The sequence below is a fragment of the Budorcas taxicolor genome, chromosome 25 (assembly GCF_023091745.1).
Source record: "Budorcas taxicolor isolate Tak-1 chromosome 25, Takin1.1, whole genome shotgun sequence".
In the NCBI taxonomy this organism is placed as follows: domain Eukaryota; kingdom Metazoa; phylum Chordata; class Mammalia; order Artiodactyla; family Bovidae; genus Budorcas; species Budorcas taxicolor.
In genome coordinates this window covers 16,230,404-16,256,012 of record NC_068934.1, presented here as the reverse complement: position 1 = coordinate 16,256,012, position 25,609 = coordinate 16,230,404, and positions in this window count along the sequence as shown.

The window sequence follows — 25,609 nt, the reverse complement described above, 5'->3', positions numbered from 1 at the left end:
AAATTATTATTATTTAATTGATAATTGCTTTAAAGAAGCAACATTAATTAAAATGCTATTAAGTTAAACTCTCTCCCAGGTGGCGCAGTTGGTAAAGAATCCACTAGCCAATGTGGGAGACGCAAGAGACACAGGTTTGATCCCTGGGTCAGGAAGATCCCTTGAAAGAGGAAATGGCAACCTGTTCAAGTAATCTTGCCTGGGAAATCCCATGTACAGAGGAGCCTTAAGGGCTAAAGTCCATACAGTCCCAGAGAATTACACATGACTGAGTACTGAGCACATGTTAAGTTAAACTATTTCATTATTTATTATTATAAACCAACTTTCAGTCAACACAAGTCTATCAAGTACCTTAAGTTTGCCCCTGCCAAATTCCCCATTATTGAGACCTGGAACAGTATGAAAAGGCAAAATGATAGGATATTGCAAGAGGAACTCCCCAGGTCAGTAGGTGCTCAATATGTTACTGGAGGTCAGTGGAGAAATAACTCCAGAAAGAATGAAGTGATGGAGTCAGAGCAAAAACAATACCCAGCTGTGGATGTGACTGGTGAGAGAAGCGAGGTCTGATGCTGTAAAGAGCAATATTGCATAGGAACCTGGAATGTCAGGTCCATGAATCAAGGCAAATTGGAAGTGGTCAAACAAGAGATGGGAAGAGTGAACGTCAACATTCTAGGAATCAGCGAACTAAAGTGGACTGGAATGGGTGAATTTAAATCAGATGACCATTATATCTACTACTGTGGGCAGGAATCCCTCAGAAGAAATGGAGTAGCCATCATGGTCAACAAGAGAGTCTGAAATGCAGTACTTGGATGCAATCTCAAAAACGACAGAATGATCTCTGTTCATCTCCAAGGCAAACCATTCAATATCACAGTTATCCAAGTCTATGCCCCAATCAGTAACGCTGAAGAAACTGAAGTTGAACGGTTCTATGAAGACCTACAATACCTTTTAGAACTAACACTCAAAAAACATGTCTTTTTCATTATAGGGGACTGGAATGCAAAAGTAGGAAGTCAAGAAACACATGGAGTAACAGGCAAATTTGGCCTTGGAATGCAGAATGAAGTAGGGCAAAGACTAATAGAGTTTTGCCAAGAAAATGCACTGGTCATAGCAAACACCCTCTTCCAACAACACAAGAGAAGACTCTACACAAGGACATCACCAGCTGGTCCACACCGAAATGAGATTGATTCTATTCTTTGCAGTCAAAGATGGAGAAGCTCTACACAGTCAACAAAAACAAGACCAGGAGCTGACTGTGGCTCAGATCATGAACTCCTTATTACCAAATTCAGACTTAAATTGGAGAAAGTAGGGAAAACTGCTAAACCATTCAGATATGACCTGAATCAAATCCCTTGTGATTATATAGTGGAAGTGAGAAAAAGATTTAAGGGTCTAGATCTGATAGATAGAGTGCCTGATGAACTATGGAATGAGGTTCGTGACACTGTACAGGAGACAGGGATCAAGACCATCCTCATGGAAAAGAAATCCAAAGAAACAAAATGGCTGTCTGGGGAGGCCTTACAAATAGCTGTGAAAAGAAGAGAGGTAAAAAGCAAAGGAGAAAAGGAAAGATATAAGCATCTGAATGCAGAGTTCCAAAGAATAGCAAGAAGAGATAAGAAAGCCTTCTTCAGCAATCAATGCAAAGAAATAGAGGAAAAGAACAGAATGTGAAGGACTAGAGATCTCTTCAACGAAATTAGAGATACCAAGGGAACATTTCATGCAAAGATGGGCTTGATAAAGGACAGAAATGGTATGGACCTAACTGAAGCAGAAGATATTAAGAAGAAGAGGCAAGAATACATGGAAGAACTGTACAAAAAAGATCTTCACGACCCAGATAATCATGGTGTGATCACTAATCTAGAGCCAGATATCCTGGAATGTGAAGTCAAGTGGGCCTTAGAAAGCATCACTATGAACAAAGCTAGTGGAGGTGATGGAATTCCAGTTGAGCTGTTTGAAATCCTGGAAGATGATGCTGGCTACACTCAATATGCCAGCAAATTTGGAAAACTTAGCAGTGGCCACAGGACTGGAAAAGGTCAGTTTTCATTCCAATGCCTAAGAAAGGCAATGCCAAAGAATGCTCAAACTACCACACAATTGCACTCATCTCACATGCTAGTAAATTAATGCTCAAAATTCTCCAAGCCAGACTTCAGCAATACGTGAACCGTGAACTTCCTGATGTTCAAGCTGGTTTTTGAAAAGGCAGAGGAACCAGAGATCAAATTGCCAACATCCTCTGGATCATGGAAAAAGCAAGAGAGTTCAGAAAAACATCTATTTCTGCTTTATTGACTATGCCAAAGCCTTTGACTGTGTGGATCACAATAAACTGTGGACAATTCTGAAAGAGATGGGAATATCAGACCACCTGACCTGCCTCTTGAGAAATCTGTATGCAGGTCAGGAAGCAACAGTTAGAACTGGACATGGAACAACAGACTGGTTCCAAATAGGAAAAGGAATATGTCAAGGCTGTATATTGTCACCCTGCTTCTTTAACTTCTATGCAGAGTACATCATGAGAAACGTTGGACTAGAAGAAACACAAGCTGGAATCAAGATTGCCAGGAGAAATATCAATAACCTCAGATATGCAGATGATACCACCCTTATGGCAGAAAGTGAAGAGGAACTAAAAAGCCTCTTGATGAAAGTGAAAGAGGAGAGTGAAAAAGTTGGCTTAAAGCTCAACATTGAGAAAACGAAGATCATGGCATCCAGTCCCATCACTTCATGGGAAATAGATGGGGAAACAGTGGAAACAGTGTCAGATCTTATTTTTTGGGCTCCAAAATCACTGCAGGTGGTGACTGCAGCCATGAAATTAAAAGACGTTTACTCCTTGGAAGCAAAGTTATGACCAACCTAGATAGTATATTCAAAAGCAGAGACATTACTTTGCTGACTAAGGTCCATCTAGTCAAGGCTATGGTTTTTCCTGTGGTCATGTATGGATATGAGAGTTGGACTGTGAAGCAGGCAGAGTGCCAAAGAATTGATGATTTTGAACTGTGGTGTTGGAGAAGACTCTTGAGAGTCCCTTGGACTGCAAGGAGATCCAACCAGTCCATTCTGAAGGAGATCAACCCTGGGATTTCTTTGGAAGGAATGATGCTAAAGCTGAAACTCCAGTACTTTGGCCACCTCATGTGAAGAGTTGACTCATTGGAAAAGACTCTGATGCTGGGAGGGATTGGGGGCAGGAGGAGAAGGGGACGACGGAGGATGAGATGCCTGGATGGCATCACTGACTTGGTGGATGTGAGTCTGAGTGAACTCGGCGTGCTGCGATTCATGGGGTTGTGGAAAGCCGGACACGACTGAGTGAGTGACTGAACTGAACTGAACTGAGACCTGGAAGCTCAGGGCTGTGGGAAGATGAGTAAAGCTATCTTCGCAGTTACTGTGGACTTGTGACCTCTCCTGCCTACTGCCACCCTCTGCTTCTGCGAGGCCTCCTGAGGGGGGTGAGGTGGGTGGGGAAAAGGAGGAATCCCATCCTGACCTAATACCTGCCTGTACCACAGATTATACTAAGTGACTGATTCATAGTCGTTCACTGAAATGTGAAATGATGGTATTTTTCAGAGAAAAAAACTGAGGCTCAAAGAATTCAAGTGACTTGAAAAGCCAGTGTTTATGTTTGGGTTCCCCAGAGCAGATGCTGAGACAAGGAGCTGATTACAGGTGGATCATTTTGCAGAAAACCTCTGCAGAAATGGAGAAGCAAGACAAGGGAGAGAGGCATTGATGAAAAACACTTTATGAAGCCAGCTGTCACCAAGGTCCACTGGGACTCACTGGAGCTCCATCCAGCGGTGAAACTCTGGTTTCACTGTGTTGTCCCACCTGAGGGATATGGCAATTGGAGTATCATTCATAAACCTCTGTCAACCACTGCTTAAGCGTTGCTCCCAGAGACATCATTTCCTGCCCCTTCTAGTCTGCCAACAACCTGGGAAGAGTGCTTCTTTATCCACTTTAGAGAAAATTGTGTTTCAAAGAAATGCACATATAGTCATTTGGAGTCAGTGGGTCCCCACAGAAGCAGTGAGACATAAAAGATAGAAGGAAAGCAGGGGGCATCAGGGTCTGCTACAGCTGCCTACCTAACTCATAAGGACCAGAAAAGGAAGTCAAACCCAGGAGGATCTGGCTCCAAAGCCTACAGTGATTCTCCTATCATGTACAATATCATATGCCTGTAGAGAGGTCAAGAATAAACCTAATCAGGATAAACCTGATCCTGAATAGAGGTCAGTCTGTATTCAGGATCTATGCGGTGTATATGCAATAAAGTACTAAAACTGACAAGTGTTCAGCACACACTCTGAGGTCATAACCTGGTGAAGACGGGTGTGTTTCCTCCCTTCCAACCATCACTCACTGCAGGAGAGAACAAATCATTTCAACATCCTGCCCAACACATCACCCTGCTCCAACCTTTGGTCCTACCCTAGCCTCTGTGGAGTTAGCACACTTGTTTTGGCTGGAAGGGAGGAGAACCTCAGTGGCTACTGAGGCTCCTAGCTTCCTAAGAAAGCAGTATGTTCAGAAGAGGACTTCTCTCATCCCCTGGGCTATCACAGCTCCAAGAGCTGCTGGAGGGAAGATTTTTCCCACACTTTCCAAGTTAAATAATTATCCTCCTCCTCCTTGATACTGTTAGGACCCTTGACAGCATCTATCTGCCCTCCTTCCTTCTTTGCATCTGCTATCACCAGAGCAGCCCAACTCTACCCCAAGTTCCACAATCACTTAAGTTTCCCATTGTGCAATCTGGAACCCATATTCAGCCAGCAGCATACTTCCCTAATTGTTTAGACTACTTTCTCAAAGTTCTCATTCCATTCATCTCTTGTTTCACCTACTAGCACTGCTTTCCCCTGGGCTTCCCTGGTGGCTCAGATGGTAAATCGTCTGCCTGTAATGTGGGAGACCTGGGTTCGATCCGTGGGTTGGGAGGATCCTCTGGAGAAGGAAATGGTAGCCACTCCAGTCCTCTTGAAAATTCCATGGATGGAGGAGCCTGGTGGGCTACACTACAGGGGGTTGCAAAGAGTCAGACACAACTGAGCAACTTCACTGGTTCACTGCTTTCCCCAGAACCATCTTTAGTGTGGCTATATTTGCATTTATTCCCAAGGTCAAGAACTGGGTCTTGGCTGTCCTTCTGTCACTTCATTCTTCCAAACATTTCCCCTTTCCCCCTCCTTCAGAAACCTGACTCCTTTGAAAAGGAAAGGATTCGATTATGTCACCTGCCCTCCTTCCTACTGCTGTCAGCTACCTGCTTCCCCATCAGTCCTTTGCATTCACTGATGATACAGCACCTTCTTTGTTGCTATTCTTGATCTCTGTTCCCATCTCCATTCTTGTGTCCCTCCTCTTCCTATGTTTTACAGGATGAGAGTTAAGTGGGTGGGCTCTCGAGACAGCAGACCTTTGGCTTTATGTCCCAGTGTCGCTAACTTAACAGCTGTGTGACCTTGGGAAAGTTACCTGATCTTTCAATGTCTTGAATCTGTCATCTGAAAAGTGAGCGTAACAATCGTACCATATCTCTTAGATGTCTTATGATAATTAAATGTATAAATACATGCCACATTTGAACCGTGCCTGATAGAGTAAGTGCTCAGTTAATGTAGGCAATATTATGATGATGATATTGACTGCTATTGACTCTATGGTAGTAGCAATATTAAAATCATTTCCTTGACCGCTAAGCATCATCTCAGAAAATGGAGTAGCCCTCCTTGCATTTTCGAACCTTTCCCAGCTCTTAACTCTGTTTGACCTACAAGTTTTAATAGGAGTCTCCTGGCTCTGAAGGATTCTATTCTTCTCTATGAACACTCTCTCCTTTGGTGATCTAGTATAAGCCTATGAATTTAAATAATCTCTCTGTGACTGTAGCTTCTAAATGAATTCTCTCCTGAGGACTGGTACACTGGATGCTTGCTTGATAGAGCCATTGGAATGTCTAAAATGCATCTCAGACTTGACAGAATCACTAACAACTTCTGCATGAGTTCCCAGTAACTTCCAAATCCTTAGTAAATGGCACAACCATTTACCTAGCTGATTACATGTACCCGAATCGTTCTTGATGTCACATTTCTTCTTTCTTTCCATGGTATCGATCGAATGTCTGTCTCTCAAAATTCGCTGAAGTCCCAATGCTCAGTGTAATGGTATTTGGAAGTGGGACCTTTGATCTCTGAGATATTTAGAGGTAGATGAAGTCACAGGGCAGTGGTGGTGATGGTGGGGGTGCTTCCCAGGTGGTAAGAACCTGCTTGTCAATGCAGGAGATACAAGAGACCTAAGTTTGATCTCTGGTCAGGAAGAACCCCCGGAGGAGAGTATGGAGACCCTCTCCAGTATTCTTTCCTGGAGAATCCCATGGACAGAGGAGCCTAGAGGATTATAGTCCATAGGGTCACAAAGAGTCAGACATGATTGAAGCAACTTAGCATGTATGCACGAGGTCATGAGGATAAAGCCTTTGTGATGAAATTAATGTTCCCATAAAGAGAGGAAGAGGAGACAGGTTTTCTTTCTCTTTTTCTCTCTCTCTGCCATGTGAGGATACAGAAAGTAGGTGGCTATTAGCGAATCAGGAAGAGAGTTCTCAGCAGACACAGAATCTACTGGCACCTTGATCCTGGATTTCCCAACCTCTGGGATTGTGAGGAATATATGTTGTTTATTTGTTGTTGTTGTTTAATTGTGGTTTATATGTTGTTAAAATGTTGTTGTTTAAGCCACCCAACCTATGTCATTTTGCAGCACTAGCCTGAGTCATCTAAGATACTATACTTTCAATTAATTTATTTCCTCAGTCAATATTTATTGAAAACCTAGTAGGCACTAAGGATAGAGATATTAACAAAACATAAACATTCTCACCCTCATGGGCTTACCTACTTGCATATTGACCCCATCTTGAATATGTTCACTGTTCTCCATCTGCACTTCAACTCTGAACCACCATCCTCTTTCCTTGGGACAACCACACTGGCCTTATTCTTCCCCTGATTCCATATTTGCCCATTTATCATCCATTAACTGCATAGCAATAGAATGACCTTGTGAAAACGCTGCGCATTTTCCACAAACACTTTCCATTTTTTGTAATAAAATTGAGTAGCCTTACCTGACCCATCTCTCTAACATCTCCAGCAACTCTACCTTGCTAACTGGACTCCAGTGTGTTTGCCTTCATTCCATTCTGCTTTAGAACTGTTGCGCTAGACTAAAGGTCACCTTCTCAAAGAGACCTTCCCTGGTTATCTAATATAAAGTAGCCCCAACCACTTCTCAAGAGACACCCTGATCTATTTTCATCGGTGTCTCTCTTAAAAAGCTTTTGTACCTTTCTCAGGGCCCTAGTGTTTTAAAACTTTTATTTCCTCATTTATATGATTAATGTGCTAATATTTTTTTCTCCCCAGACTTTCAGTTGATTAAGGCCAGGGTTTATGTTAGTTTTCACTGTTGTATCTTTCATTGCACCTCAAGCAGTACTCTGCACATTGTAGAGACAAAATAGCATTTATAAAAATGAGGGGGGGGGGGGGAATTAAAGAAAAGTTGGCAGATATAAAAAAAAATTACTCTGGACTAGGGGTGAGAAATACATTATTTGAGTGCTAACATTGTCATTAGCTTCAAAGTGTGGCCCTGGAGTTCATTGTTTTCCTGGAACTCATTTTCTTTTCCTAAACTAACTGATCAGTTAGCCTAGAGATAGAGCCACATAATGGCTGTAGCATGAACAATGGAATAAGAAAAGACTTTGTTTTTGAATACCGGCTTTGTGTCCTACTCAGTGTAAGTCTTTGGGAATCTACTTAACCCAACCCTATTTACTTGGAGAAGACTTTTGAGAGTCCCTTGGACTGCAAGGAGATCCAACCAGTCAATCCTAAAGGAAATTAGTCCTGAATATTCATTGAAAGGACTGATGCTGAAGCTGAAGCTCCAATACTTTGGCCACTTGATGTGAAGAACTGACTCCCTGGAAAAGACCCTGATGCTGAGAAAGATTGAGGGCAGGAGGAAAAGGGGATGACAGAGGATGAGATGGTTGGATGGCATCACCAATTCAATGGACATGAGTTTGAGCAAGCTCCAGGAGTTGGTGAAACAGAAACCTGGTGGGCTGCAGTCCATGAGATCACATGACTGAGAGCCTGAACTGACAGACTGATCTACCCAAAGAGTGGTAAGAACTAGACAAGCAATGGGAAAACTTTGCATGTGTGTGTGCATGCATGCTAAGCTGCTTCATTTGTGTCTGACTCTGTGTGACCCTTTGGATGGTAGCCTGGCAGGCTCCTCTGTCCATGCATGGAGACCAGCATATGTGAACAATCCAGAAATTCAAGTTCGTTCATCTTTTTCTGCTGTAAATTATAATAAACCAAGTTATTGAACTCACCAAACCTTAGCTAAAGATGTGTAGAATGATTGAAGAACACATAAACTGAGTACAAAATTCATTTTTCTTTTTTCCTCATTTCCAAGCAAAGTAACATACAAAGGACATTCCAGCTTTGTTCAATCCCAATCCTGAATATATTAAACTAATTAGAACAAAGAAAGAAGGAAGGAAAGAAACAAAAGAACCTTCCCAAGTATGCACACAGAACAGGTGCATAATATTTGCACTCAGCCGAAGGAGGTTTGCACTAAACTTTATAGAGCATGAGCTGCTCCTCCTTCCCAGTCTAGCTTGTGTGGGGTAGGGATGGGGGACAGACAGGGGTCCTGACAGGGAGGTTTCAGTGGGAACAGCAAGGGTCCTTCCTCTCCTGCCATATTGGGCAAGATGGCACTGCTGGAGGCATCTGATTCCTCAAAGGGCCTTATATTCACTACAGATGCTCCAAGAGGCCTTATCTGTTTCCTTGACATTGCCTCCTCAGGGGAGAAGGGTGTCTACATTTACTGAGTCCCAACATCTGTCAGCCACACTCCTAGGTGATACATCAGCTTCACAACAAACCTTCGAGTCGGTAGCACTATTTGACATTTTACATTTGTTGACTCTGTCCTATGTGCCAAGCTCTCTGACAGGCAGGCCTCATACTTCATCTCAATCTTCACAGCAATTCTGGAAGAAGACATAACTCTGCACTTTGTGCCAAGGAGAAAATGAAGCTTTGGAGTGGCTGAATGACTGTGGGAAGTCCCTTGACTGGGGATTGGTAAAGCTGAGATTGAAGACAAGTTCTCTGTGACTCAGAGACCTAAAACAAGAACCAGGTTAATTAAGCTGAAGAAATTACAGACCCCAAATAGCACTGATACATGCGTGCTTCTGGGCATGGCCCTACCTGATTCGCTTTCAGGTCATCTTGATGAAATAGTTTATGATTTCCCGATATGCCATAAGCTTTCTCTGTTTAGGGTCTTAAATGTCCACTGTCTACTACTCCAGTGAATTTCTCTCTCTTTTTTTCTTTTCCATTCTCAAATGTGCATACTGTGCTTCATTCTGTCAAAGCCCAGATGGGTTACAGCAAGTAGTATCTCTGGGTAGGTAAGAGATGAAACTGCTGGGTTAGATAATCAGTTGGAGGATGAAGTGAGAAAATGTAAACTGTCTAATACAATGAAACTTTCAAAAAGGTCAGTAATATTTATCACTATTACTATTATTTACATCAACTGTACTTCCCTTGAAAATAGTCTTGCTTCTTTCTAGGTAGAAGCAAGGACTCCCACCTACAGGATTCTAAAGAAATTTAGCAGGACTTCAGAGATCAAATTGCCAGCATCTGTTGGATCATCAAAAAAGCAAAAGAGTTCAGAAAAACATCTATTTCTGCTTTATTGACTATGCCAAAGCCTTTGACTGTGTGGATCACAAAAAACTGTGGACAATTCTGAAAGAGATGGGAAGGTCAGACCACTTGACCTGCCTCTTGAGAAATCTGTATGCAGGTCAGGAAGCAACAGTTAGAACTGGACATGGAACAGACTGGTTCCAAATAGGAAAAGGAGTATGTCAAGGCTGTATATTGTCACCCTGCTTATTTAACTTATATGCAGAGTACTTCATGAGAAATGCTGGGCTGGATGAAGCACAAACTGGGATCAAGATTGCTGGAGAAATATCAACAACCTCAGATATGCAGATGACACCACCCTTATGGCAGAGAGTAAAGAAGAACTAAAGAGCCTCTTGATGAAAGTGAAAGAGGACAGTGAAAAAGTTGGCTTAAAGCTCAACAGTCAAAAAAATAGATGGGAAATAGATGGGGAAACAATGGAAAGAGTGGCTGACTTTATTTTTTGGGGCTCCAAAATCACTGCAGATCCCATGAAATTAAAAGACACTTACTCCTTGGAAGAAAAGTTATGACCAACTTAGACAGCATATTAAAAAGGAGAGATATTACTTTGCTAACAAAGGTCCATCTAGTCATGGCTATGGTTTTTCCAGTGGTCATGTATGGATGTGAGAGTTGGACTGTGAAGAAGGCTGAACACCAAAGAATTGATGCCTTTGAACTGTGGTGTTGGAGAAGACTCTTGAGAGTCCCTTGGACTGCAAGGAGATCCAACCAGTCCATCCTAAAGGAGATCAGTCCTGGGTGTTCGCTGAGGGACTGATGTTGAAACTGAAACTCCAGTACTTTGGCCACCTGATGCGAAGAACTGACTCATTTGAAAATACCCTGATGCTGGGAAAGATTGAGGGCAGGAGGAGAAGGGGATGACAGAGGATGAGATGGTTGGATGGCATCACCGACTCAATGGACATGAGTTTGGGTAAACTCCAGGAGTTGGTGATGGACAGGAAGGCCTGGCGTGCTGTAGTCCATGGGATTGCAAAGAGTTGGACATGACTGAGCCAGTGAACTGAACTGACTGATCCTCTGATACCATTTTTTCGCTGGTTTATACTATATTTGTTATTTTCTCTTATTTTCTATAAAACTGTATTTTCCTTGAGGATGTGATCTGATTAATCTATTTTGTCCCTCATTATATCTGGACTATGGCTGTGTGGACAATATAGCATCAGGCTATATTTGTGGAAAGGAGAAAGGAAGGAGGGGAGGGAGGGAGGGAGGGAGGGAGAAGACAGATGAAAAGAAGAAGAGAAAAACAACAGAAGGAAGGACAGAAGGATGCAGAACAAAAAGTGTTGATACATTAGGCACGTGTGCCTAAATCCAGTGGGCTTTAGCAAATAATAACAAGAACAATAGGGCTAAATAGAATTGATATCACTAGACCAGCAATTATAACGCCCTGCATTTGTGAATACTCATCACACCCGACTCCATTATAAGAGCTCTCCCCATAGTATCTCAAGTAGGTATTGTCTTAACTTTGTAGATGAGGAAACTAAGGCATGAGAGCTTCAGCAACGTATCTGAGATCTCACAGTCAGTCATACAGCAGTCTGACTCTGGAGTCCAGCCTAGTATCACTATTCTCTAGGTTTTTTCGCCTCCAATTGTCTGGCAAGTTCTAAAAAATGATACATTGTTTTGAACATTCACAATAATTCTTGATTTACCATTATCACCCCAACTTTACTGAATCATAGAATGTTGAGTGACTCTCCCACAGGCCCAGAGCAGGTCAGCTGTGAAAGAAAGATTCATCTTCAGGATTCTTGACCACAGTTCTAGCAGATTCTCTCTGCTTGCCTATACAGGGAAGAATATGCTCAGTGTCTGGACAAGGGGCAGCAAAGGTGCTGTAAAACTATCAGCCTTTGTCTGAATCATCAATGAAACCCATTTCTTTCTATGTCATAACATCAACCATGGAGTCTTGAAGGATTATTTATCTTGGTTACTTTTTCTTGTTTTGTAAGACTTTATTTTTTTAAAAAAGTAGTTTTAGGTTCACAGCAAAACTGAGCAGAAGATATAGATTTCTTATTTTGATGTTGTTTAGTTGCTAAGTTGTGTCTGACTCTTTTGTGACCCCAGGGACTGTAGCTCACGAGGATCTGCTGTCTGTGGGATTTCCCAAACTGGAATACTGAAGTGGGTTGCCATTTCCTACTCCAGGGGATCTTCCCAACACGGGGATTGAACCCATACCTTCTGCATTGGCAGACAGATTCTTTACCACTGAGCTTCCTGGGAAGACCCATAGATTTCCTATGTACCCCCATTATCACAATTCCTCACCCAAGCGGAACATTTGTTACAATCTGTGAACCTACACTGAAACATCATAATCACCCCCGATTCATAGTTTATGTCAGGCTTCACTCTCAGGACTGTACACTCCATGAGTGAAGACAAATTTATAATGATATGTATCCACCTTTATAGTATCATACAGAGTCATTTCTTTGCTCTAAAAATACTCCGTGCTCTGCCTATTCATCCCGACACCTAGCCACAGCCTTAGTTTTTTATTTGTACATCTCACTTGTTAGAATTCCTTGTGTTCCTTGTGTGGGTTAGTAGTCACTCAGTTGTGTCCAACTCTTTGCAACCCCATGGACTCCCCTGTCCATGGAATTTTCCAGGCAAGAATACTGGAGTAGATAGCCATTCACTTCTCCAGGGGATCTTCCCAACCCAGGAATAGAACCCAGGTCTCCTGCATTGCAGGCAGATTCTTTACTGTCTGAGCCACCAGGGAATGAAAGGTGGCTTGGTTCCTTGGAGGGATAAAAATGTGCCTTTTTCATTTCTGTACCCTGATTTACAGTACAAGGCTTGGCTCAGAACACCACAGTTATTGTAGTAAATTAATCAGTTGAGTTTCTAATGAGTGTGCTTTCATACTGATTAGGATACTCATGCATATCGTCATGGAGAAGATAATATCTGTGTTGAACTTTGAAGGAGAAAGACGAAGAGGACTTGAAAAGGATTCTCGTGACTCAGTGCTCCGAGTTTTCTTTTTAATGCCTCCCAAATAATTTCACACGGACCTTTATTTCATTGGCCTTATAGTCTCTCTATCCACCTATTGATTTATTATCATATATAGCTTTGTATGCAAATTCAGGAAAGGTTTGTTGGGCAATGAATCTACATTCCCACCACATTTTCTCCCAATATACAGCCACGCTAAAGAAAGTCTCATTCTATTGCACAGGATTAGCACAGGACTGAATGCGAAGCACATGGCAGATGTCACTGCCAGAAGAGTAGTAACTGATCACTGAACAGTGTTAGTCATCCAAGAGGTGGGCATGCCCAGTATTATCAATGGGAGCTGCTACAGGCCAAATAAAGAAGGAATGGCATCAAGAACAAGCTGAAAACAGGATTTTGCATGACTGGCAAAGGAGAAGAAACAAAGTAACGAGCACAGCCATTTAGGAAGTCATCCTCAAAATGACCCACTGTCCAGATGGACTTACTGCAGCCTGGGTCAGGTCCCTCAGGTCCCGTGCCATTTTGAAAACACTGGCTACGCTTTCCTGTGCTGTCACTTCAAGACTTTGCTGCCCAACTGTCAACATTTACTGTTGTGCAGTCGCCAAGTTCTTGTTTCACAAAATGAAAAATGGAATCTATTTTGGGCCGCTCCTAGGGTTCCAGAAATTGTATTTATACAGCTGGTGAGCATCCAGTTAACATGTGAAAATCAATCAGTCCTCATGCCTTGTCAGTGGTGGGCCATGAGTTATGACGAGAATACTGAGGCACATTTTCTCTCTGGTTCCTTAGTAAATCAGTTCCACACTTTGATGGACATAAACTCTTTGTCCCTTGAGTGTGTCTATAAAATACATTTGTCATGACACAGTGGAAGAATGGTTTTGGAGCCAAAATACTTTGTTCAAATTTTAGAATTACTATTTTCTAGGTGTCTGTCCTTAATCCAATTACTTGACCTCTCTTAGACTTGATTTCCTCATATGAAAAATGGGGATAATTACACAATAAATGAAAAGATTAAATTAAGCAATTTGTGATGAGTGTCTAATAATAATCTTGGCTATTAGTAAAAACCTTATAACTATGAATTGAGAATATTTTTACTATTACTTTCAAGCAGCAGCAAATCAGACTGTCGTAAATGTCTCAATCTATTGCTTAAAATCGGAATTAAGCACTCCTTTTTCTTTTCCTTTCTTCCTTTCTTTCCCCTATCTTCTTCTTCTTCTCTCTCTCTCTCTCAGGCCATGTTTAAAAGAAAAGAGTGTACTTTGATTGTTATGGCATTGCAGCATCCTTACAAATAATCCTCTAAATTAGATATTATAGAAAATGAATTGAAACAGAAAAAGACTGGAGGTAGTGAGGCTCATTAAGAGACTATGAACATCCCCATTACACTGGAATTTCGTAACATGGATGATGGCTCTTTTATCTACTGGTCTTTAGGACTAGAAGCCTTTGAATCTTGTGCTGTGCTTAGTCGCTCAGTTGCATCTGAACTTTTTTGACCTCATGGACTGCAGCCTGCCAGGTTCCTCTGTCCACGTGATTCTCCAGGCAAGAATACTAGAGTGGGGTTCCAAGCCCTCCTCTGATCCAGGGGAACCTTCCCAACCCAGGGATTGAACCCAGTTCTTCTACATTGCAGGCTGATTCTTTACCAAATGAGCCTCCAGGGAAGCCCTAGAATCTTGAGTCATCCTCAACTTTATTCCTTCTTTCATCCAACCCGTCTACGCATTTACTGAGTCTGGACCATTTAACTTCTTAAACATCACCCCCAGGCCATCTGAGCCTGTGTACATCACATAGGGACTTCTGTTAAGAGTCTCCAAATTGTCTCCTGCTGCCTGAGACATTTACCATCCAGTTTTTACTGTAGCCAAAGTGGTCTTTGGGAAGGGAAAACAATCAGAATTGTCCTACATTTAAAACATTAAAAAAAACTTTATTGCCTTGAGAATTAAGGCACAATTCAATAGCCTGGCAAAGGAAATGTGTATGGTGGTAGGCCTTGCATATCCCCAGAGCCCGTCTCACACTTTCCCATGGACCACTTGCCCCCACACTTGGCTTTCTGAAGTTCCTCCTATTCCCCTTAAATGCCATGATTGTGTCAACCTTTGCACATGGTGATTCCTTCCACCTAGAAGTTGCCTATTCCATTCTCTCTGCTATCTCTTTCTGGTTTTGGTGAAGACCTGCCTCCTTTATAATTCTGTTCTGAGTACAACAGCAGGGACTGCCTCTGTATTCCTTTAGCATTTTGCATGGAACTCCATTAATTGAACTGAACTCAGTATCAACACATACAAGTCCAAAGGTCATAAAAATGACACTTGAATAGGGGTGTGATCTTGATTTCTTCATACCTTAAATTGAGACCACAATCGTGTCTATTTTGTAGAGCCGTTATAAGGATTATAGTAAACGTACATTCAGTCAGTTCAGTTCAGTCGTTCAGTCGTGTCCGACTCTTTGCGACCGTGTGAATTGCAGCATGTCCGGCCTCCCTGTCCATCACCAACTCCAGGAGTTCACCCAAACTCATGGCATTGGTGATGCCATCAGCCATTTCATCCTCAGTTGTCCCTTTCTCCTACTGGACCCAATCCCTGCCAGCATCAGGGTCTTTTCCATTGAGTCAACTCTTCGCATGAGGTGGCCAAAGTATTGGAGTTTCACCCTCAGCATCAGTTCTTCCAATGAACACCCAGGACTGGTCTCCTTTAGGATAGACTGGTTGAATCTCCTTGCAGTCCAAGGGACTCATAAGAGTCTTCTCCAACACCACAGTTCAAAAGCATCAATTCTTTGGCACTCAGCTTTCTTCACAGTCCAACTCTCACATCCATACATGACCACGAAAAACTATAGCCTTGACTACACAGACCTTTGTTAGCAAAGTAATGTCTCTGCTTTTTAATATGCTATCTAGGTTGGTCATAATTTTCCTTCCAAGGAGTAAGCGTCTTTTAATTTCATGGCTGCAGTCACCATCTGCAGTGATTTTGAAGCCCCCCAAAAACAAAGTCTGACGTTGTTTCCACTCTTTCCCCATCTATTTCCCATGAAGTGATGGGACCAGCTGCCATTAAGTACTTAGAATACTGACTAGCATTAGTCAAAAATATATATTCATAACTGTGGCTTCTGGTGTCCTATATTGAAGCATAGATGTGACCTCGGATTTGCGTCCAAGTTTCTCATCCCAACTAAACTGTAGTTCCTTATCTGCCCTCAGCAAGACTGAATGTTCCCAAACTGAAGGCCCTATTCCCATAAGTCACTCTTCCATGAAGAGTTCCTTAATCTCAGCAGGAAATGTTTCTTCCACTTTAGTGCTTCAGAAACACTTTGCCCCTGTGTTCGCTCCCATATTCTAAGCCCCCAGTCAAAGTTATATCACAGAAGCCTTCTTTCCTCAAGAAAGCTTCCTTTCCCGAGGGCAGATCCTGGTTCGGTCATCTTTATCCACTTCTTCCCCCAGCACCCAGTGCAGAGCCAGGCATCCAGTCAGGGCTCTGGGAGTATGTGTGGACAGACAACACTCACAGGTGTCTTAGTCTGTTTGGGCTTCTATAATCAAAAAACATCATAGACTGTGTGGTTTATAAACATCAGAAATTTATTTCTCATAGTTCTGGAGGCTGGGGTTTTGGTGTCTGGTGACAGCCATCTTCCGGGTTCATAGACAGTTATCTTTTTTCTGTGTCCTCACATGGTAGAATGAAGGGGCTAGAGAACCCTCTGAGGTCTCTTTCATAAGGGCACTAATTCTACTTATGAGAATTCTACTTCATGATCTAAATCACCTTTCAAAGTCCCCACCTCCAAATACACCTGCACATTGGGGACTGGGTTTCATCAGATGACTTCTGAGAGTACACATTCAGTCTACCTGACTGGCTTCCCTCTTTCAGGGTTTCCCATCAACGTTGTTAATAACAAGGGCTGGTGGCAGTGAACACCAAGAGACACAGTGACTCTGAACAGGTCTGCATTATCGTTAATGCCTCAGGATTCATTCTCCTGCTTTGTAACCTAGAGATAACAGAGGTACCTGAGTCTAAAACCATTCACTTCCTTTGTGCAAGGAAGCTGAAGATCTGAGGAACACTTCAAGAAAGAAGTGTTTCTGAAAGCAGGAAGGGGGGAAAAAAAAAAAAAAAGCCTGAAATCAGTAAGGCCTGAATTCCCATTTGCAATAGCAAAAAAGGAAACTCACTTCTTGTGTTCATCCTTGAAGGGATATAGGTGGTGGGGACCAGGAAAAGCTGACCACACTTCCTTTTGGAAGGTAATGGAGCTGTGGGAGTGTGTTGGGCAAGAGGAGAGGAGACACTTTTGAGGGTAGCAATGACTCAGATCTCTGGAGATAATATACTTTCCTCATCAAGTTTTCTTCCTTGTCAACTACATCACTGCCGCCATCTTGCATTTACACAGCACTTTACACTGAATAGCTTATTAAGCTTTCTAGTCTCTATGGCATTTATATAGCAGAATATGCCACCCCAAAGTATATCTGTTTGGCATTTTTTTTTCCAGCTGATTATTTTGAGAAACTGCAGATACCCTAGAAGCTCTGAAAGAGAGTAGCAATTACCCTTTTGTAAGGGAAATTTACACTAGAAAGGGAGCCTATAACCAGGAAGGGAGCTATTACCAGAGGTCCCTCACTTTTTTGCCTGAGAGACTTGCCCCAGGGCAGGCAGGGCCAATATTTGCCTATCAAACATTTCCCCTCCTCACCTTCCAGCAAATTGCCTGCTCCCCTTTGAAGCCCCAGGGCCCAATTCCCTTCCTTAATTCAGGATTATAGATAAACCTCAATAGTCTGGCTTCCTTTGAGTCTCACATCTTTGAGGGATTCCTGTATGTATGTAGATACATTTTTTTTCCTCCTGTTAATCTGTTTTTGTACTATAGGTGGGGGTGGGGTCTCAGCCAAGAACCTAGAAAGGAGAGGAAACATTATTTTTCTCCCCTACAATCTCTAGTTTAAAATTCTGTGAAATAAGTACAATGATCTCTATTCTACAGATTAGAAAATGGGGCTCAGGGATGCCCCAAATCTGGAGATTGATAGAGCCAGGTCCCTTTTCTTAAACCAGACCTTGAAGGATGGGTTAGATTCTGGCAACCAGAGACACCCCCATGCAACTACTTTTCATGTTGTCCCTGTTTATTTTTTGGGGGTGGGGGCATTCTACTTTTAGCCTTCTGTCCTCTTAGGAAGCTGTTTAGTCCCATCTCAGCACAGAATTCTTTAGAGCAATGGTCTGGGAGTGAATGAGCCTTTGCAGACATGGTTTGGACTCTTTACACTTAGCAAATTATTTTTCAGCTTTAATCATGTGGCATCTTTATGTCTCCTGATCTGCCCCCGAATGCTCAGCAAATGAGTAACCACTGTGTTAATGCTTTAATGATGTTTAAATCCCTCTTTTAATTTGCCAAGTGGAAACTTTTCAAACCAACAAACTAATGTTATTACGATCTTAATATTTTTCCCCTCAGAAAAGAGAACAGCGAGGGATGAAAAGGTAAATGGGGAAATTGCTAAATCGTCTGGGTTTTATTAAGCAGTCAGTATACTAATCCCAAGGATTACTCATATATCTAGTAATATCCTCTGTGCGTGAGACAGTGTATGAAGATTTGGATAAATGCAAGGAGAAGCAAATACATGTGTATCAACAAGGTAGGCCCTGACTTATAACTTCTGCAACACCAAATAATCCTTTATGTGAGAAGACAGGAACATGAAAATGAAAAAAAAAAACCAAACTTTTCCAATGTAAACATCCAAAATAAAGCGCATTCTAGAAGGCGTCTGTTATTCCCCCAGTTTTAACACCTGACTGTGATCATGTTTAGCAATACTGGTCTAGAAAATGATGTAAGGCGGTTGGAAGTAAATGGTGATATTTACCACCTTGATCAAGTAAAGGAACATGAGATTTGTTCACTCCCACTTGTTTTCTTCCTTCCCTTTTCCTTTCCTTCATCCCTCCCTGACTCTTCTCTTTATACACCACATCTCTAATTGAGCCCCGTTTCAGTTTACTAGGGCTGCCATAACAAAATAGCACAAGTTGGGCGACTTAAACAATAGAAGTGTTTATTTTCTCACAGTTTGGACTAGAAGTTCAAGATCAAGGTGTCAGCAGGTCTGATCACCTCCAAGACCTCTCTCTTCGGCCTGCACGTGGTCGCTTTTACACTACGTCTTCATACGGCCTCTCTTCTGCGAGAATGCATCCTCAGTGTGTTTTTGCATGTCCTGATCTCTTCTTAAAAGAATAACAGTTAGATTGGATTAGGGCCCCGCATTACCTAATCAATAACATCTCTAACCTACTGGGGTTAGGGCTTCAACAAAGAAATGGGGCAGCAGGGGGTGGGGGGGTGGCACAATTCAGTCCATGACGAGCACCTGGAAAGAGTGTTTATGATTTGCAAGCTCACGTAATGTCCTTTCTTATTTCTTTTCTTACTCTCTTTATTGTCTTTCTAATTTCCTAAGAGTTCCTCTCAGAAGCTTTTGAGAGGGTTTAAGATTTTCCCAGAAAGATTTTCCATCTTTCCTCTCTGCCTTCTGTCCATATAACTCTTATCACAGTCGCTTTTATTACCTAGCACTTGGGGTATTTAGTCAAAATACTTTCTAATAACCACAATGATAGTGTGGCCTATCACCATCACCACAGCCGTTTTATGCGACCACTACTGTAGCTACTCCTGTTACTTCTCTTTCCTCTTTTTCTTCTCCTCTCCTTCATCTGATGATAAGAACATCTCTCAGGAATGCTGTCAGAATACAACAGAGCAATATGTGCAAAAAATTTTTAAATTGTCTGGATACTAAGACAGGAAGGAATGAGGCAGGGCACAACCATTTAATAAATGAAACAACCACTATAAAGAACAGGATTCCACAAAAACTGGTTAGAAACTACAAGCCCCAGGATGGTGGAATATTTGACTTCTGGTAGACCATGAGCCTCATTATGTCTTCACTGTGACAGATCAACTTCTCAATGGCACACCTGCAAGGTCCCATGACAGTTCTGAGGCCAACCATGAAAAGCCCCAAACTGGGTGCCCCAGTTCCTGGAAGTCCCTGCCCCTTCTCCAGCACAGAATCTTCCTCCCACCCTTTGGCATATAGAGTCACCCAACCCATAAAAAGTAACCATCTCACATTTCAGAGCGGCCTCTCACCTTCTGAGATGGCCCACACTCTGTCTACGGCATGAGCATCTCCCTGAATAAACCTGCTTTGCACTTTACTGCGGCTAACTCTTACATTCCTTCATGCATGAAGCCAAGGATTCTCACTGGTGGCCTGTCCCAGGGATTCACTTGAGACCTTGTGAAAGTGTGAAAACGTTAGCTGCTCAGTCGTGCCCAACTCTTTGCAATCCCACGGACTGCAGCCCACCAGGCTCCTCTGTCCCTGGGATTTTTCAGGCAAGGATATTGGAGTCGTTTGCTATTTCCTTCTCAAGGGGATCTTCCCAACCAAGAGATTGAACCCAGGTCTCTTGCACTGCAGGCAGATTCTTTACCAACTGAGCTCCCAGGGCAGCCCCCTGAGACCTTGGGACACGACTATTTTTCCCACAGTACAGTAAGTCCCCTACCTAGGAAACTTCAGGTTGCAAACTTGCAAAGATGTGAATATGCATTTGCGTGTTCAGTCATGATATTTCACATCTGGCTCACACTGCCACACGAGTGCGTCCTCTACAAGCGGCTGTGCTTTCGTGTACTTTACTGTACAGTACCGTATAGAGTGCAGTAGTTCAGTAGCTTTCTTTCAAGCCCAGGATGTCCAGAATCGAGAGGGTAGATAGGATTGAATCCAGCAAGGACCCCGAACCTGTGCCATCAGTGTCAGGAATGAGTGAAATTGCAGGTTGGCCTCCATTTCCCATTGCTGAGGATCCTTCAGCTCTATCATCTCCCACCCTCTTTCTTTCCCTCCAGTCGGTAACTCTTCTTGCCTGTTCACTCGATGCCAGCCCCTGTATGCCACCAGTTGTATTATACTACTATACTTTTCAAGGTACTGTACTGTAAGATTAAAAATGTTTCTTTTAGTTTTTGTGCTTGTTTTTTATGTATTAGTCACATGAGAAGTATTACCAACTTACTACAATACAGTAATATACAGTTGATTGTGTTGGTTGGGTGTTGGTTGGGTGTTGTGTTGGGTGTCTAGGCTACCTTTGTTGCACTTATGAAAAATCGGACTTATTAACACACTGTTGGAATGGAATTTGTTCACATGTAAGAGGCTTATGGTACTCTAGCCAAAAATGTCTGTATCTTCTCTAATGAGTGAAAGAAGAAAAAAAAAAAAATTCAAGAGACAGTTACATCCCTCTCTCATGTCTCATTCCTCCTTTGCTTTGGTTTTTGGCTTATGAAAGGGTTATCTACTTTGACTTTTAGGCTCCACGGAAGGGTCTGGCCAACTCAGAGCTGCTAAGCTATTTTTAAGGACCTGCTCCCTTGCCCTCATCCAGACCTCTCCAGGACAATTACCCGCTGCATTCAGAGGCACAGCAGCACATTCTATAGGTGGCCAGATGGGCCACTTGTGACTCTGGTGGCCTTGATTGACTTGGCAAGGGCTTGGCCACCCCAGCGCAAACCTCAGAGCTTTGGTCTTTTTGTCTCCCTCATTTTCTGCCTCCTCGCTGGTAGAACCTGGGCCAAGCCAGACCTTTTGTGCTTTAATAAACCTGCTTAAAGGGGAAGGATATGCTGCTTACAAGGAATCAAAGCTGATCACGCTCCTTAAGGAATTTTTAAATCACAAAGGGGGACAAGGAAGGCTAAATATAGTTTTCTTCTCCTCTTCCTTCCTCCCTACCCTCCCTCCATCTTTCCTTCGTTTTATTTTTCTTTTCCACTCTCTTATTTCTCTTTATCTTGCTTTTCCCCTCCTCCCCCACTTTTCTTGACATTCTTTTTCACCCTATTTCCTCAATCTTTCTCTTTTTCTTTTCCCTTTCACTATAATAATTGTCTCCAGTATAAGTTGGTGGAAATATCCCAAGATATTCATCATATGTGACTCCAAACTAAAGCAAAGGGGGGTTTCTATACATGTTCCTATTTATATTTATAAAAATATTGGTAGCTGAATTAGTATAAAGTAGCCAAGTCCTTCTGATGAACAGAGTTCAGACTTTCTTCTCTGATCATGCAGATTTTCTATTTTAAACTGTATTGTATTTTATTTGATTGCTTCTTTTTTTGTTCACCTCAGTCACATGAGAACATAAGTCATATTTTTTTCAGTTGACACATTATTATGCATTGAATTAATGGAGTTCCTACTACAGACCACCATTGTCTCTGGGAATGCACCCCAGTTGGCTCTGATATATTAGCTGGTGATAAACTATGGAATTTTCTTTGCTTTTATTTTACATTGGTTTTGTTTTACATTAATATACAAGAGAAAGATTTGTCCAAAGCTTTCTGCATCTTTCTGCATTTGTTTTAGTATCAGTATAAGGCTTGTCAAACAAAGATTTGAACTTTACACCGGCACCCTCCGCTGACTCTTTTTCAGATAACTGAAATGGCTGCTCCTTAAAAGTTTGAGTCAAGTCATCTGACTCTGAGATTTGTTAGAACTACATAATTAGGAGTGTGCTGGTGGCAAATGTTTAATAAATGGTTCTTCAGGAGGAATAAAAAGTTCTCAGTTGCAGCATTTCCTTATTTCCATTGTAAATATTCCCACCAGCGCTGATTTCAAGTCTATTAACACAATGTCATTGAACTTGAAGGTGGGAAGAAGTACACAAGCCTCCTTCATGAATTAGGGCCAGACAGCGCCAGCTCATGGCTGGGTGTAGATATTTGACAGTTTTCTCAATTTGTAAACTGCCTGGGTTGTCTGGTCCTTAGGAAGTCAGCTTTTGCTGACATATTTTCTTAGAAAATCATTCATTTCGTCCAGATGTTCAAAAATATTAGTCTTGCAAAGCACTTTTATTAGGATTCTTTTTACTTCCTTGATATCTCTGATGTCCTCCACTCCCATCCTTTCCATTCAAATGTTGGATATTTGAATTTTCTCTCTTTGCTTTTACCAGGTTCACTGGAGTTTCAGTAATTTTGAATTGTTTGTTTTCAAAGAAACTGATTGTTAAATTTGCTTGTTGGTTTTATTATTTTTCTGTTTTCTAATATATAATTTACCACCTATCTTTATCTCCTAGTGTATCTGAACTTTTTACAAAGTTTTGAACTTTTATAAAGTACCAAGCATTGAAAGTATACAATAAATAAATAGCATCTATTAATATGATATAAACATATTTACAAGTAAATTATCAATTAGTGTATATTGGTTTCAGATATTATGCTGCTGCTGCTGCTGCTGCTGCTAAGTCGCTTCAGTCGTGCCTGACTCTGTGCAGCCCCATAGATGGCAGCCTACCAGGCTCTGCCATCCCCAGGATTCTCTAGGCAAGAACACTGGAGCGGGTTGCCATTTCCTTCTCCAGTGCATGAAAGTGAAAAGCGAAAGTGAAGTCGCTCAGTCGTGTCCTACTCCTCGCAACCCCCTGGACTGCAGCCTACCAGGCTCCTCTGTCCATGGGATTTTCCAGGCAACAGTACTGGAGTGGGTTGCCATTGCCTTCTCCAGATATTATGCTATATATATATAAAATTTTGAATTGGATTCCTTAGTTATAGAACATCCTTTATACTCTTTATAAAACAATAAAAACTCGCTTCATGTTTTTATTTCTGCAATCCCATCAGGGGTGTTAGAAAACATCATTTAGCTATTTCTTCTGTTTCATCCATGCCACTGGCCATCCCTTCTAACCCCTCTCTGCCTTGTATTGCTGCTGAGTCTCTTCTGCTTTCCAACTCCCATGTTCCTAATTTATGTCCTCATTTCGGTTAGATCTCTTCTCGCCACCTTTCTCTCTCTGATGACAGGCTGCCTCCAGTCACTCTGTGGGATGGGAAATGTAATTTCCTATGATCATGGTCTGTGCAGCCTGTGATGGTTTGTATTAAGAACAAGCCACTTGGATATTTTCCGGGATACAGAAACAATCTCAAATGTACAATTGCCAAAGAGCTCTACTTTCTGCAGATAGTCTGAAGAATTGAGTCACTTACTTTTAGAACATATGGACAATGAAGGACTTTGCATTAAGTGTTTGGTATTTGCGCAACTTGGTTTTTGAGCAATCCATGTGAAGGGTAACTTTAGGTCAGCAGAGAGGAGGTGGATTGGTGACAGCTGGTTAACATGCTCCATTGTACAGAGAGGTATGAGTATACAGTCCAAATGAAGAGTGATTAAGGCAGAAGAAAATGGACGGTCAAAAGCATTTTGGTTAGTCCTTACCATGTGGCAGGCCCCACTTACATTTACTCAGTGAATGCTTTGAACATTCATATGAAAGCTATTACTTCAAAATGGAGGCTTAAAAAAGTAAAGTCTTATCCAAAGCCATACAACTAGAATGTGAGGAAGGCATGATTCAAAGTGTGACTTATGCCTGGATTTGTACACTCCCAAGGCTCGCCTGCCCCTTTTGGCTCAAGATCATTGTTGTTCAGTCACTAAGTCATGTCCAACTCTCTGTAACCCCACGGACTGTAGTATTCCCTGTCCTTCACTATCTCCTGGAGCTTGCTCAAACTCATGTGCGTTGAGTCAGTGATGCCATCCAACCATATCATCCTCTGTCATCCCCTTCTCCTGCCTTCAATGTTTCCCAGCATCAAGGTCTTTTCCAACGGAGTTGGCTCTTTGCCTTAGGTGGCCAAAGTATTAGAGCTTCAGCTTTAGTATCAGTCCTTCCAATATCCAACCCAAATGAATATTCAGGGTTGATTTCCTTTAGGATTGACTGGTTTGCTCAGTATAGTTCTAGGTAATTTGTATTTTAATTCTCATTGCCATGGAATATCCATCTTTAGGGTTCTAAGAGCATCTTGATTTGTTTAATGCTCAGAATGTTTCAGAAAATCTTTGAACCTGTATAAGTGGCATTCCATGACTTTTGACCAATGCACATCAGTGATACTAGCTGTTTTGTCTTCTTTGTTCTAATATTATCATTAGCATTGTCAACAGACATCATTTAGAAACTGCCCCACCCGAACTTAGCTTTTCAAGTGTTTGTAATTTTACTCACTGTGGCTGCCTAGGTTGAAAACATGGCTGAGGCAACCCACACCCACCGAATAATATCTGCTATTATTCTACCAATGCTCAGTATTATGGTTCCTGACCTCTTTCAAGGCCTTGGATCGTACACTGATTCTAACTTTGCGTAATCATAGACGTTCTGCCTTAAATATTTTTTTATGTAGATCATTTTTTTAAAGTCTTTATTGAATTTGTTACAATATTGCTTTTACGTTTTGTTTCTTTCAGCTGCAAATAATGTGGGTTCTTACTTCCCTGACCAGGGATCAAACCCACATCCTCTGCATTGGAAGGGGAAATCCTAACCCTGGGATGGCCAGGAAAGTCCCGCAGATGCTCTGTTTGATGTGATACTCATCCCTAGGTGTAGGCTCAGCTGACCCCCGACAGCTCCCCAAAGTCTCTGGGAAGAACCCTAGTGCCACTCCTTCACTTCAATAACTTTTTCCCAGTACATATAGTGGCTCAG